The sequence below is a fragment of the Mobula hypostoma genome, chromosome 3 (assembly GCF_963921235.1).
Source record: "Mobula hypostoma chromosome 3, sMobHyp1.1, whole genome shotgun sequence".
NCBI lineage: Eukaryota > Metazoa > Chordata > Chondrichthyes > Myliobatiformes > Myliobatidae > Mobula > Mobula hypostoma.
This window is the reverse complement of record NC_086099.1, coordinates 99,599,885-99,615,674: the sequence shown is the minus strand read 5'-3', so window position 1 is coordinate 99,615,674 and position 15,790 is coordinate 99,599,885.

The following is a 15,790-nucleotide window of genomic DNA, read 5'->3' as shown; positions in this document are numbered from 1 at the left end:
GACTTGCAGGTGAGGTGTTGCCTCACCTGGAAGGACTGCTTGAATCCCTGAATAGAGGTAAACAAGGAGGTGAATGGGCAGGGGTGGTCTTTCTGTAGCTTGCAGGGGTATGTATGAGGAGGGAGGTTAGTGGGGAGGGATGAATGACAAGGGAATCATGGTGGGGGTGATCCCTGTGTAAAGTGGAGTGGAGGTGAGTAAGAATGTGTTTAGTGGTAGGATCCCATTGAAGATAACCTAGGCTGTGGAGAATGATATGTTGGATGAGAAGGTTCATGGGCTGTTAGGTGAGGACAAGTGGAATTCTATCGTTATTAAGGTTGTGTGAAGATGGGATGAGCGCAGGTATCCAGCAAATGGAGGAGACGCATCTGAGGGCACCATCAATGGTGGAATATGGGAAACCTCATTTTTTAAAGAAGGAGGACATCTCTGATGTCCTGGCAAGGAAAGCTTCATCCTTGGAACAGATGTGGTGGAGACAAAGGAACTGCATCTTTACAGAAGGCAGGGTGGGAAAAGGTATAGTCAAGATAGACATAGGTACCAGTAGGTTTATAAAAGATGTTGCTAGACAGTTTGTCTCCGTAGATGGAGACAGAAAGATTGAGAAAGAGGTGAGAAGTGTCATAAATGGACCAAGTGAGTTTAAGAGCAGGGTGGAAGTTGATGGAATTGATGAACTCAGCATGCCTGTATGAACCTCAATTCTGCATTTCTCTCCATCAGTGGTACTCTCCTTCCTTTAGATTATGAGGACACACAGTCCTCTTTTATTGTCATTTAGTAATGCATGCATTAAGAATGATACAATATTTTCTCCGGTGTGATATCACAAAACACAGCACAGATCAAGACTGAAAAAAACTGACAAAACCACATAATTATAACATATAGTTACTACAGTGCGACAATACCGTAACTTGATGAAGTCCATGAGCACAGTAAAAGTTCAAAGTCTTTGAAATGTCCCACATCTCACGCAGACGGGAGAAGGAAGAAAAACTCTCCCTGCCATGCTGACCACAGTCCGACTCTGAGTCATCCGAAAACTTCGAGCTCTGATCAGCTCTCCGACACCGAGTACTGAGCACCATCTCTGTCCGAACGATTCGACTTCAACCTCGGTCACCAACAGCAGGCAAAGCTGGGGATTTTGAGGCCTACCCTCTGAAAGATTCCCAACCACGCAGTAAAGACAGCAGCGAACGAGCGTTTCAGAAATTTCTCCAGATGTTCCTCTGTTCCTTCACATCCCTCTCCATCAAATCAGAATTGTCCACAGCCCCTATTTAACAGATACGATATCATTTTTCACCCGGAGGGCTGCGCACGCACGGTGCGCTGCTCTCTCTCCTCCCGCCTTTACTCCATATTCCTGGCTTTCTTAGGCTAAAAGATATACATTGATTTCTGTCTCAATGCTCTTACACTGACAATGGAAAACATAATCTGTTCAGTCACTGTAAATTGATGGCCTTGACTTTGAAATTTTGTTTAGATTGTATACTGATCAAACCTGCACACATGGGGCGAGGCAGAGTCATCTGTGTGCCCACTGTGCTCCAAGTGAGGAACCCTGGAGCACATCCTCAGCGGCTGTGCAAGGGCACTTGGTGAGGGAGGTACAGGTGGAGGCATGATCAGGTCCTGAAGACCATCGCTGAAGCCGTCAGCACAGGAGTTGGGTGGGCGAAGCGGTCCCGAACCTCCAAGCAGACCATTGCCTTTGTCAGAGCTGGGGAGCAGCCAATACCTGCCAAAAGAACATCTGCAGGCATCCTGATCTCTGCAAGGGACTGGCAGCTGTTGGTGGACCTCAAAGGGCAGCTGAAGTTCCCCAACCATATTGCAGTCACCACCCTGCAACCAGACATTGTCCTAGTGTCTGAGTCTACTAAGCAAGTGGTGCTGCTGGAGCTGACAGTCCCATGGGAAGATCGCTTGGAAGAGGCCTTTGAAAGGAAGCTCTCCAAGTACGCAGGACTGGTCAGCAACTGTCAGCATGCTGGATAGACAGCGCGGTGTCTCCCAGTGGAGGTTGGTTGTAGGGATTCATAGCCCATTCTTTAGTTAGAGCCTTCAGCATTTTGGGCATCGAGGGAGAGAAGAAGAGGAGAGCCATCCGCAGTACCACCGATGTGGCAGAGAGGGCCTCAAGATGGCTGTGGCTCAAAAGAGGGGAGCCATGGAGTCATAAGTAGCTAGCCACCTGGACACAAGCTGGGGTCTGATCAGCCCCGGCTGGGTCACCTGGAGGAGGTTGTATGATGTTGAAAGACCCGAAAAACCCGATGATTCCAGGAACATCACTGAAGATGTGTCCAGAGGCATCAGTAGATGTATGTACACAGACCGATGAACATGAAAATCTTCGGATGATTACCAAGTTAATCAAACACTCAGTTTAGTGACACAACTAAGTATTTAAAGAACAATAATTATTGTTTTATCAGAGTAATCCGGTATTCTTACATAAATCATATCAAAACCCATTTCTCTTCAATCAATCCTTGCTTCTCTAAAATCAGTAGGCAATAATTAACGAAGGCAAGGAAAAATGAAGTACAAGAATTACAATCAAAGTGCAACTTTGAAAAACTTGGAATGTAAATTTGCTGTTTTGTAGGAGAATTTGATTTGCATATGCTTCCGCACAAGCACAAAAAGGGGAGACAGCTGGACTCATTGAAAGAGGCATTTGCTTCTCTTTTCCTGTCATAGATCATTCAGTGCTGCGTGAAATAAGTAATGAGCACTGTGCAAAAAGGGCTTGCTTTTTGACTTGATTAACTTGCATCTACACAGAATTACAAGAAATCTGCAACAATTACGAAGTCTGGAAAAAACAGCAAGTTAATTCAGGACTACGACACTGATACAAGTTCTCATCAATGTTCCCTACTCTGTATCGATAATTATTACTGATGTTTATAATTGTTATGGAAACCACCTGTGTAGTAGACACACACACACACACACACACATTCACAGGATGTAACTACAATGCAAAAGACACATAATTAAGTTATTAAATACTAATACACAGAATGCTAGAGGAACTTGAAGAATCTCTTGTGTTTATTAAATACCAACTGTCTTTAATTGAAATAGCCTCTGATTAATACTGGTGTTATCCGCAACTAAAGTTCAGCAAATTATAATTGAATGGTATATATCTTTCCTGACTAGAGATGTATTATGTACTTTTTCTCATTACTTTTCTCAAAGACTATTTGAAAATATGCTAAATGTTTCCACAATTTCCTCACCAACCTATTTTAATACTCAGGAATGCAAGTTATCTGGGCTATTTTAAAGTTTTCAAATTCAACATAATATTTTTTAAATAAAATTTCTTTGGTTTTGCCATTTCTTTTCCCAGGTATTGTAATGATCCCACTTTCACCTTCCTCTACAAAAATTAAAGTAAAATTATACTTAATTAGCATTTCTGTCATGACCTTATTCACAAGTACACAAAAGTTTATTTCTCAAAGTGGCCCTGTCCATTCCTTAAATCTGTTTTGCAACATACATCAATATTTCCATTTATTAATGATGTCTAATTTATTTTAATCATTTGCATTGTCAAAGGATATCCTGTAGCAGGGTAACTTTGGAAACAATATAACATAAAACATAACAATACTACAGGCCCTTTAACCCACAATATTGAGCCAATTTATTAACCTGCTCTAAGATCAATCTAACCCTTTCTTCCGATGTAGCCCTCCATTTTTTCTAACATCGATGTTCCTATCTGCCTCTACCACTAGCCCTGGCAGAACATTCTATGTACCCACTACTCTGTGTAAAAACCTTACCATCGACATCCTCCCTACACCTTCCTTCAATCACCTTAAAGTATGCCCCTCACATTAGCCATTTCCACCTTGTGTTAATCTCTGACTATCCACTCAATCTAGGCCTCTTGTACACCTCTATCAAAGCACCTCTCATCCTCCTTCACTCTAAAGAGAAAAGCCCAAGCTCACTCAACCTATCCTCATAAGACATGTTCTTCAGCCCAGGCAGCATCCAGGTAAATCTCATCTGCAATCTCTCTAAACCTTTCACATCCTTCCTGTAATAAGATGACCAGAACTGAACATAATATTCCAGTTGTGGTCTAACCAGGGTTTTATAGAGCTGCAACATTACCTTACAGCTCTTAAACTAATAAAGGCGATACCCCATGCACCTTCTTAACAACCATAACATCCAGCATGGCAACTTTGAGGGATCTAAGAACGTAGACCCAGAGGTCCCCTGTACCTCCACACTGCTAGAAATCCTAGCATTAACCCTGTACTCCGCCTTCAAATTCAATCTTGCAAAGTGAATCACTTCACACATTTCCAGGTTGAACTTCATTTGTCACTTAGCAAAATACAATGAGATCAGACAGAGCCAGCATTTAATTTTTGCAGTTATATTGATGAATCTAAAGATATTTTTAGAAGAACAACTGAAGTTACAGATAAGAGAACGTCTATGGATGAAGTATACAGTAGACTTCTAGAAGGAGTTCATTGAATTTTTACTTAAGAGATTGTCAGCTAAAATTAAAACTTTAAGATACATATCTACATTAATGGATTAGATATTATAAGGAAGTACAGTAATGGGTAGTATTAGTAAACCGGACATAGATACTTTATGGTGTCATAGGATGAGCTTGTTGGTCATTCATCACAGGTGTAATCAAAATGGCAAGTAATTCCATTGAAAACCATTTATACAGATCAGCCAGGATCCATCGTATAGCTCTGAATTAAGTCAATATGGCCAGAAATGGCCATTATGTATTATATAAAAATTGTGGGGCAGACATAGGGAAATATCAGGTACACTGATGGATTTTAAGACCAGGAGTCTCCAATCCAATCTCACAATGGGTACAATTACACCTGTAATTGGATCCAAAAAATCTCATAAGTGAAAGCACGCTACTGAAATGAAAAACACAATCTTATTTTGCACTTCAAATATATTAATAAAATTGTAAGGTGGGTAAATATCATTCCTCCAATTATTTTCTTGTGCACTCACTCTAACCATTCTGTGGAACACTTCAAACAAAATGGTTTTCACCTTGTCCAGCAGAATGCTCCCCTAGACAAATGGTTAAAGACGTACTGTAAGTACATGGTTTGAGTGACAAACTCTCAAAAGCCATCAGGGAAGTCTTGGGGGTTGGCCTTAACAGTCTGCTGCTTAAGATCTGGTTAACACAAATAGCCTGCACCACTTTATGGGGCCACATGGTATCCTGGCCTCCAGGCTAATCCAATTCATGCACCTGTAAATGACCTATGTGGTCAGAGGATCTAGCCCAAATGCTCACATTCAACAGAACTTTACGAACTTATCTACCAGATCATCAAGAATTTATAGCCACAAGGTTAACAGAGGGGTTCATTTAAGGGACTACTCCTGTCCTTATTTATTATGTCATCCGAAGCAGTCCTCACAAGTGCATTAAATACTTTTCTTTGTGAGAAGTCCAAGACCGACAGGGGCTAGATATACATTAATGAAAGTTTCAGGAGATGCTTACAGATATGATTACATGTTGAATACTGTTCTATATGCCTAGCCTCCTGTGTGTAGTATGTCAACCGGAGATGCGCTAGAAGAAACAGAAAATTTGCAAAACTATTACTATTTTCACCAAGTCCTTGATTTTCAGTTATGTTTTATTTTTCATTTGAAATGAATCATTTAATGCATAAAATCATCTCACTGGATTCAATTAAGTCCTTTAGTTTGTCTGCAATTCCAGGCTCATGCTGTAAGGTGGCACTCTGAACCTCTGAATCCCAATTCTCTGTCTTGAGGTACATTAACTATTACTTAATCACATTTTAACTTATGAAAATTACATTTAGACCTTATAGGGAACAACTTAATTGTACAATTAATTGTTTGTTTTCTCTCTGTGGGGGCAACTCCTTACCTTTGTTCCTAGCATTTCAGAATATTGTCTAATTCAACTCCCTCTTCACCCCGTTATCCAGTATATTCCTTCTCCATCATCCCCTACTGCCCTTTTCATCTTTTACAATTCCTCCATTACCAACAGTCTGCTAGGTTGCCCATGCATTTCTTTTGCTCTTCCAAGCTCCAGAGCCTTCACCCCTCTCTCCACCATCTCCTTTTCACATACTCCACTTCCCCCTCTCCAATACTTAGTCAGTCTAGTTATTGCATCTGGCTTCCAATCTTGTTTTAAAAATACTCCACTAAATCTTGTATCATATCACAGGCAATTGATCAGTATCTTACCAAAACTGACATGACCTGCAAAATGCATTATGGAGATTTCATTATACATATGTCTGTGCCTATTCATCTTCGTAATGGTCTACATCACCATTTTTTTTCCTTTAGTGAGAAAATACTTTCCTGTCACATTATCAATTCAGGCATTTCATTTGCTTAGCCTCCAAATGGGCAAGTATGGGCGACATCACAACACATGCTACCTGGACATCAGTCTGTACCGGTTAGCTTTGATAGCTGTTTCTGAGATTGACTACTGAATAGCATTGCCTATCATAAAAACCCAGGCCAGTGACTCTGGTCCACAATCAATGCATACAAGAGCAAGATGCAAAAATGGAAGTTATGCAGCTGTATAAAGGAGTGCTGGAGTCATACTATGACTCCCTGGTCTGCACAAGAGAGTGAAATTGCACAAGTTCACCTTCATGTTACTGGCTGCATGATGACCATCAAGAGGAGAAACAGATGGGGAGGTCAGGAGGCAACAACTTTGGTAACCAAAGTAACCTACCAACTCAACATTCCAGTCAACACAACGATAATTGACCATTGATCAATTTACGTTTTATCATACAAGAGATCCATTCCAGAGTCTGATAATAGCATGATAGAAGCTGCCCTTTTGAGCTTGGTGTACATTTCTTCTGCCAGACAGGAGAGGGGAGAAGACAGAATTCCTGGGGCAGGTGGAGAGGGCTTTGATTTTATTGGCTGCTTTATCTATCTCACAGCTCCAGCAACTCAGGTTCAATCATGACCATTGATACTATCTGTGTTGAGTTTACATGTTTTTTTTTGTGACTGTGTGAGTTTTATCAGGGTGCTTTGGTTTCCTCACAAGTCCAAAGACATGTAGCTTTGGAGGTTAAGCTGCCATTGTAAATGACCCCTGGTTTGCAGATAAGTGGTAGAATCGGGAGGCAGTTAATAGTAATGTAAGGGAGTGAAATGGCTTTAGCATGGGTAGTCACACCTCACCATCAGGTGTGGGTCAGTGTGCCCGATGAGGGTCACCACTTGGAATAAAAAACAGATGGTAAGCCGCAACAGTTCGTTAGTGCAAGTGGTTTCATTTAGTGCCAGGCCAAAAAAAAGTGCAAAAGCTGCCCAAAAGTTGCGAAGATGAAAAAAGTGTTTACAAATAGATAAAGGAAAACAAACCAGTATGCACAAAGATTTACAAATGCATAGAGGCTTTCTCCATGACATACTTTGTCTTTAACTTTCCAATATAACTATTCACCAACTGTCAAATCCAACCTCCACCCCTCTCCAGCAAGGCCAGGCTAGACTGAGGGTTTAAATCTGCCTCCACCTGGCCAAGAAGGACCAAGAAATTCTACTGTTGGTCTGAGGGGGGAATCACGTGACCAGAACATAATATTTATTTCACATGCAGAATCGGAGCATTTTAAACAGAGATTCCAACATCCGACAGTTTTATGCCACAACAGATGTCCTAGTAAAACCCATAGATCAGTGTCCACACGCTCAGTTGAATGTAAAAGAATAATGCCTCCCCCCAGTGGTGTTGCCTGTGTAGGGTGTGGTCCGCCTGCTCCCACTAACCCAGGCATTATTTTAGGACGCCCCAAACTGTCCCTTGGGTCTTTTGGGGCTGTTCTGCTGTCTACAAACTGATATAATGGGGAGAGTGAAAATAAATGAAACTGTTTGGAATGCCTGTGTCTAGAATCCTTATTTTTATGTTATAAACCAGTAGAGCACGTTAACTGAAGGGATTGTTTCGATTAGCCAAACTAGCGATTGTTTTGCTTTTGGGGTGTGTAAATGGTGAACTCCCAAGAACTGCAGGACAGGATGGCAAAGTGTGTGAACTACTGGGGAAACTAGACCAGGGACAGAATGAGGAGGAGTGACTAAATGGGCAAAGGGATAAGGTTAGTGGGAGAATTAACATTCCCAACCTGTTCTGTCACAGTAGGATTAGTGAAAATTGATGTTTTTGGTCTTTTTCATTGGACAAGTGTGTGAAATCCACACCTGCCCAATGCAGATATCCCACCTCTCCCAGAAGTTCCGGGAGTCTCCCACATATTACAAGCAAGCAAGCAAAAGAGCACGAGAGAGAGAGAGAGCGCCATGGCAGAGAGTTCCAAAAAAAGAAAATATAAAACGTACGTCACCCCAGTCTACACTAAAGTGTACCCCTGCCTAATAGGGGTCAAAAATAATGACAATGTTACTCGCTGCACTGTTTGCAACAGTGACTTTTCTATTGCCCATGGTGGGTTAGGACTGTGAAAGAAATGTTGAGGTGAGTTTAACAGGTGTCATTTGTTCATTAGCATAGCTAACGTTATTTAAACTAGCTGGCCAGCTGCTAAGGAGCTACTCTATTGCAGACATCGCACTTCTCCCGGAAATCTCCCGCAAATTGATGGTGCTACCTCAGTGAAATGAGTTTTTGCAGGGTGGGATGTCTGCCAATGGCTCACAACAATGAGCAGAATAGCAGCCCTGGAGAGCCGTAGAAGAGCAGCTTAAGCAAAATTCTACAAGCATTTCCAAAATATGCCCAACAACATTCCAGTTCATAAACTCATTGAAAATGCTCCTCCAACTTCCTGACTCAAATCCCGAAAACCCCTTCTACAGCTTGAAAAGCCTCGACTCCTATGACGAACACACTGAATAGCGCCAGTACTGGCACACCGGCACGCTTCCCGGTGGAAATCTGATCAACGACCCCGCTGCGTTCCTCCCGGGCTTTACCACACTACCAGCATAAACTGGACTGCTGGAATTCAACATGCCAGAATAGCATAAACACTACACTGATAGGGTGCCCGACAAACCCCAGCTTGCCCCTGTGGTGTCCCTGCCCAGGAGGCCCTCCCCCGGTCCAAACATGCCCTTTCACCAAGATCCGAGACGGCTTTGCTGCAAGTCCATTGACGCAGCCATGAGCTGGAGGAGTGGTTTGAGAAAAAATCAGTTAGAAGTGTGAAGAGAAAAACACTTGCCATACAAAACAACAAAGTCAGAATTGATATTTGGTGTTCAGTGCAGACTTGATGAGCTCCATGGCCTGTTTCTATTGCTGACTGAGAATAACTATACTATATAATTGAAGATAAGGCTTTAGAAAATAATTTAAATATTGAACATTTTTATAATATTTGAAACCATTTAGAATCACATAACAACACACATCAACTCCTGACGAAGGGTCTCGGCCCGAAATGTCGACTGTACCTCTTCCTAGAGATGCTGCCTGGCCTTCTGCGTTCACCAGCAACTTTTATGTGTGTTGCTTAAATTTCCAGCATCTGCAGAATTCCTCGTGTTTGCATAGAATCACATAATGAACATTTGTTTTTCAGGTTAAGCTTAAAAATAACTAAGAACTGCAATGACAGAAGGTGAAGATGTAGTTCTGTTTTCTATTATAACATATAGATAACTAACATGTTGTTCTGCATATGCATATGGGACTTTCCCTCTTGTTAATGATTTAGTTAGGTATGTAAGGATAGTTATTTCAAAGGTGTAGTTATTTCATCAGGGTCAACCTGATGCTGCCAGCTGAAATGTTGAATAATTTTGTTTCTAAAAATATGAAATTTGTTCAGAATACCATGCTATGTGATATCCACATATAGACTAAACAGAGCAAGAAAAGAAAAATTTCCTTCCTTCGTGTAAAAATATGAAATTAGCGAAGTGTTATTTAAAACTCATCTTGTTTATTAATTTTCTTCTGAAATGGATCTCTACCATCTTTATTTTAGAGTTGTGTAATTACATGAATTTTAACTTTCCAGGATGGAATTCAAACACATACCTAACACTATCTCAGAAACTTAATCCTTGCTACCATATAAAAGCTCACATTATTCACTCTGTGTTTGTTGCAAGTGTTTTCTATTTAACTTGCATTTAGGTATAGGCAAAGTTTTAAAAAGCATCTGCTTTAACAGCTCTTTACTCTTTTCTTCATTATTATAACATTCAATTTTGTTTCAAGCTTAATTAAGATTTAAGACAATACTCCTACCTCCACTTCCAATCAACAAAGCCAGGTAAAATACATTGATGGAATGATAATTTTAAAAAAAGCAAATTCAGGGCATCCTCCAACCTCACCTCCTTCATTCGGTGCTCCCAATGAGGCCTATGAAACAAATTGAAGGCCCGATTGTGCTGGACCTGTCCCACCATCTAGACTTGGTACCTATTGTCCTTGCTGCCCTTGCTTATTCCACTTGTAGAGGGCTAGATGACAAGCCAGACAGATGTATAGCTACATAATATAGTTTAAGAAAAGCAAATAGAGTTTGTTGGGTAACAAAATATTATTCTTTTACATTTCTTACAAGTGATTTCTAAAAATTAGAAAGGGTTTGAAAAAAGGATAATGCAGGATGTAAGCGTCACCTGAAACTGGAAAAATTCTATCTTCATGCTATTAGGTTGGGTTAATATGAGATGTTCTTCTAATTTGTATTGGGTCTCATTCTGGCAGTGGAGAAGACTGAAGATGAGTAGGTTGGTATTGGAATGTGAAGAAGAGTTGAAATGGCATGTGACCAGAACGCAGTATGCTGCAAATTGGTTACCAAATTGGTACCAAAAGTATTAAACTAGGTTCGACGAGGTGCCTGTGAACCTCTGCCTCACTTAGAAAAGGCTATACAGGTCCCTGGATGGTGATGAGGAAGGAGGTATAGGAACAAGTGATGTTCCTCATGCGTTGCAGGGAATTTTTTTCAGGGGTCAGGAGGGTTGCTTGGAGTGGGGTGAGCAGATCAGAGTGTCATAAAGAAAGTGTGGAAATGGGCAGGGTTCCTGTTACAGCTGACAGAAATGGCAAAGGATGATGTGCTGGATATGGAGGCCGGTAGGGTGGAAGGTGTGGACTGGGGGCAAACTGTCTCTGTTCTAATTGTAAGAAGAGCGGTTAAGCAGACATTTGGGAAATAGAAGAAATCCAAGAGAGAGTTCCATCAGCTACAGTAAAAAGGAAAGCCTAAAAAGGAGAACAGAGAACACCATACACATCTCCCACCAGACGCCCTTCCTCATCTGGTTCCATCAGCCCTTCATCTCCTCTTAATATTCCCACTATCACCTTTCATACTTATCAGATTCCAGATTTGTAGCCTTTGTGTTTGTAGCCCCCTGGTCAGCCTCAGGCTCACTCAGCTCACTTCCGTCTAGGGGGAGCAGCCTTTGGCCCCGCCAAACTGGGTAATCAAGTTTGTGTGAATGATGTGTGATGTACGCCACCCCGCCAAATAATAGACAATACAACATATGCGATTAAATGATTTCACTTTATAGATCTTACTGAAACTATGTAATTAATAGAGATAAAATATAAAAGGAAAATAAAGGTGCCAACCTTATCAAAGTTCAACTATTTTGTGCAAAACAGTTGGAGCTCAATTAACGGAGTCTTCTTTGCCCCATTCAATCCCCTCAGACCCCCTCAACCCGCCACCTGGGACCAACCACGGTGGTCAACCAGATGCTCCACTCGAGTCTGTCCTTGCCTCCTCTCCTCGCCGAAGACCCTGGGCCTCAGACTCCCGCTCGGGGTCCGTCCCGTCGGCCAGCTTACAGCATCGCGTCTCCTCTCTCTCTGTCCCCATCGCGCCTTCCAACCCAAAGCCCCCGAAAACAATAGCTTACAGACACACAAGAAAGAATAACATCTATCCCAATTGGTTAGCAAATGAGTACAATTCTCTTATCAGTAATATAACCCAAACAAGCTGCTAGAGAGAACCACTGTCTCAGCAGTTAACATCACAGAGAAGCCATTTTATTTTTAACATAACAAAGAAGCCATTTTATTCACCTTAGCAGTAACATAAAAGAAGAAACCCCTTACATGTTCTTGCTTATTACCTTCCAGCCTCTTGTCTCCAGATTTACTCTCCCTTCCCTCAAACTAGTTTCATTTCTCTTCTTTTTAACTTCCTTGTCTGCTTCTGTCTCCTAACTCCACCACTTCCCCCTCCCACACTCAGCACTTTCTGCCCATCTGTCACCCCCTTCATTCTATCTACCATGCACCTCACAGCCCCACTACCCCTTTTCTCTTTATACCAGCTATATTCCCCCTCCACTCTCAGACAATGAATGGTCTTGACCTATAACATTGATAATTCCTTTCCCCCATGGCACTGTTGGACTCACTGAGTTCCTCCAACACTTTAATTTAAATCCTAACCAATTTAAATATATTTACAAGCACTTTAATTACTTACAACATTCAGAAGGGCAATTTTGTGTCATATTTAGAGCATCAGACAAATTAAAATTGTGTTATACTTTTACTACAAATTTGTAAGTTCAGGCTTATTTATATTGGTTTTAGCTAACTAAAAAGAATACAGATCACTGAAGTATGGCTTCAAGGCCTTCTTTAGAATATCACAACATAATTCAAAATGCCTCTAAAGAAGTTTTCCTAAACATATCTTTGTCCTGTCTGCCCTGATAACCAACACCTTTAAGGAGTATCTTAACTCAACGAACTTTCAATTCAAGATTTTCATTTTGCTTTATTATATTAAATTTGTTCGCCTTCTAAGGCATCAGTGAATACTGTATTAAAATAGTTGCAGAATTTAATTTATTTAGTTTTATAATCTCTGAAATAATGACATGAATGTGCTTTTAATGGTATACAGAAAGAAAATTTCAACATCCTTTTCAGTAAGTTTTGTTTAATAAAGTTAATCAGAAATGGTTAAGCTCTTTCAAATATTAGTTAATGTCACAACTTTAAAAAAAATTCTCTGAACTAAACAGCTAAATGGGGAAGGATCATCCCACATTCTTCAATAAGTTCTAATAATCCTTCATGTGTGAAATAAAGCTACGACAGTAAATGATGAAATACTGACATCCGGTGCGGTTTAGTTTTTGGTCTAACTTTACTTGTATTGATCTAGATAAATTTACTATAAGTTGTTAGGTTATCAGGGCTTTTAATGAGTTATTAAATCATTTATCAATATCACAACAAAACCAAGTAGCTGATGTAAAATTGAAACGATGTAGTGACATCCAATTTCGTATTGCTTAAAAATATCTCAAATTGTGTCAGGATAGTCAACTAAATGTTGTATTGTGGGATCTTTAATATAATAAAATAATGAAGAGTGTCTCACAGTAGCATCATATTTTGTATCTAGAGAAAGGAGATAGCTTGATTTAAGAAAATGTAACAGTTTAAAGCTTTGGTTGCAGAAGTGTGCTAATAAAATGGTGGAATGAAAACTAAAAATGCCAGAATTAAATAATGTAGATACTAAGGGATCCAAAAATAAATGGTAAATGAGTGGGTAGGAAAATCAGTCGAAATGATTTGTAGGCTAAGAATGCATTAAGCAAAACGGCAAAAGAGGGTAATTCAATACTTCTATGTATGATTATAAAGAAAGAGAAGGATAAAGCAATAAAATCAGAGGTGAGAACTTTAAAACTCCATTTTAAATAGGCCAATTTTGGTCAGTGCACACATGGGTAAAGTTGAACAAGACTGGGCAAGTTAGAACAAATTTGATGGTCTGAAATTTGCAAAGGTTGCAAAAGGAAGCAAAATGGATGTAATTGCTTGCAACAGATGAACAGATTTTAGGGACTTGGGACAAAAACAGGCATCCTGCCAGGCCGCCATTGATAAAGGTGACTTGCTTGGCAGCTCAGACATACCATCAAATACACCCATTTCAGTCTGCTGCAGCTAAGAACTACAACTGCATCCAAGGTCTGTAGTTAGTAACGAGATTTTAATGTGATTGAACAATCTATTGCTACTCAAAATCGACAGAAATAGATCAGACTCTGGCAGGCATGCTTCCCCTTTAAGCAGAAGAGAGGTTATTGAGCTCAACTGAAGGAGCATTTAAAAAAACACGAGGCTTTTGACACCCAATATCGACCATCTTGCTGGCAAATGTACAGTCCCTGGTATATAAAATTGAAGACCTCACATCTAGGGTGCTGTATCAGAGGGACACTAGGACCACTTGCATCTTTTGCTTCATGGAATCTTGGTTAATCCCTTCAATTCTGGACACAGCGATTCAGATTGACAGGTTCACAATACACCACCAGTTTAGGACTTGCAAGTTTTCAAAGCCAGAGGAGGTGGAGTGTGCTTCATGATCAACTCCTCCAGTGTACATAGCCCTGTTTCAGCCCTGTTCACCTGACCTGGAACAACTTGCAATCAAGTGCCATCCATTTTACCTTCTAAAGGAGATTTCAGCAATTATTTTGGTAGTGGTGTACATCCCACCACAGGCCAATATCAAGCAGGCTCTGGATGAACTGAGTGATGTGATCAATAGGCATGAAACAGCACATCCTAATGCATTCCTTATCATTTTGGGGATTTTAAGCAGGCCAGCTTGAAAAAGTTTCTAAATAATAATTACCAACAAATCACGTGTGTACCAAAGGAGCCAATACACTGCATCACTGTTACACCACCATCAAGAGTACACGCTATCCCATGTCCATACTTTGGACTGTCTAATCACTTGGCTGTACTTCTACTCCCTGAGTATAGGCAGAGACTGATTTATGCAGCACCAGTAGTGAGAACCAAGAAGATATGAACAAGGGACACACACAGAATGCTGAAGGAACTCAGCAGGCCAGGCAGCATCTATGAAACAGAGTTGATGTTTTTGGCCAAGACCCTTCATCAGGACCTGTGGCAGTTCTCCACCATCAGACTTCTAAATAGTCCATGAATCCTTGAACATCATCCGTCACAGATGGTGAGTGTCCTTAGTGATGGATGTCACCTTCTTCAGGTACTGCCAAAGGCAAATGTCAATCCAGAATTCGATGTATTGAATGCCATAATTAACAAACAAAAAAATGGCCTACCCTGATGCATTTCACATCCTTGCCAGAGAATTTAACCTGGCTAGCTTGAAGAAGTCTCTTCCCAACTTCTATCAGCACATCACCTGCAGTAACAAACCTCCCAACATACTCAACCACTGCTACACAACCACCAAGAATGTCTGCCACTCCAACCCTCTGACCATCTGGTTGCATATAGGCAGATATTAAAGAGCAAGGAAGTAAGGAAAAGAAAGAGTCAGAGGAGTAGCTGCAGGATTGCTTCAAGCCAGTGGACCAAGCCATGTTCAATGACTTGTCAGAGGACCTAAATGAATAAGCCATAGTTGTCACAGACTTTATAGAGATACTCATGTACAAGTAAGACTCTTTCAGAGTCTTCCTCAAACAGAAGCCTTAGATGAACCAAGAACCTTGAAATCTGATGAACTCAAGAGATTTTGCAGATGCTGGAAATCCAGAATAATATATACAAAATGCTGGGGGATCTCAGCAGGTCAGGCAGCATCTATGAAGTAAATAAGTAGTTGACGTTTCAGACTGAGACCCTTCATCAGGAAAAGGGAAGAAACCAGAACTAAGAAGGTTGTGGAAAGGAATGGAGTACAAGCTTGGTGCTAGGTGAAGCCAGGTAGGTGGG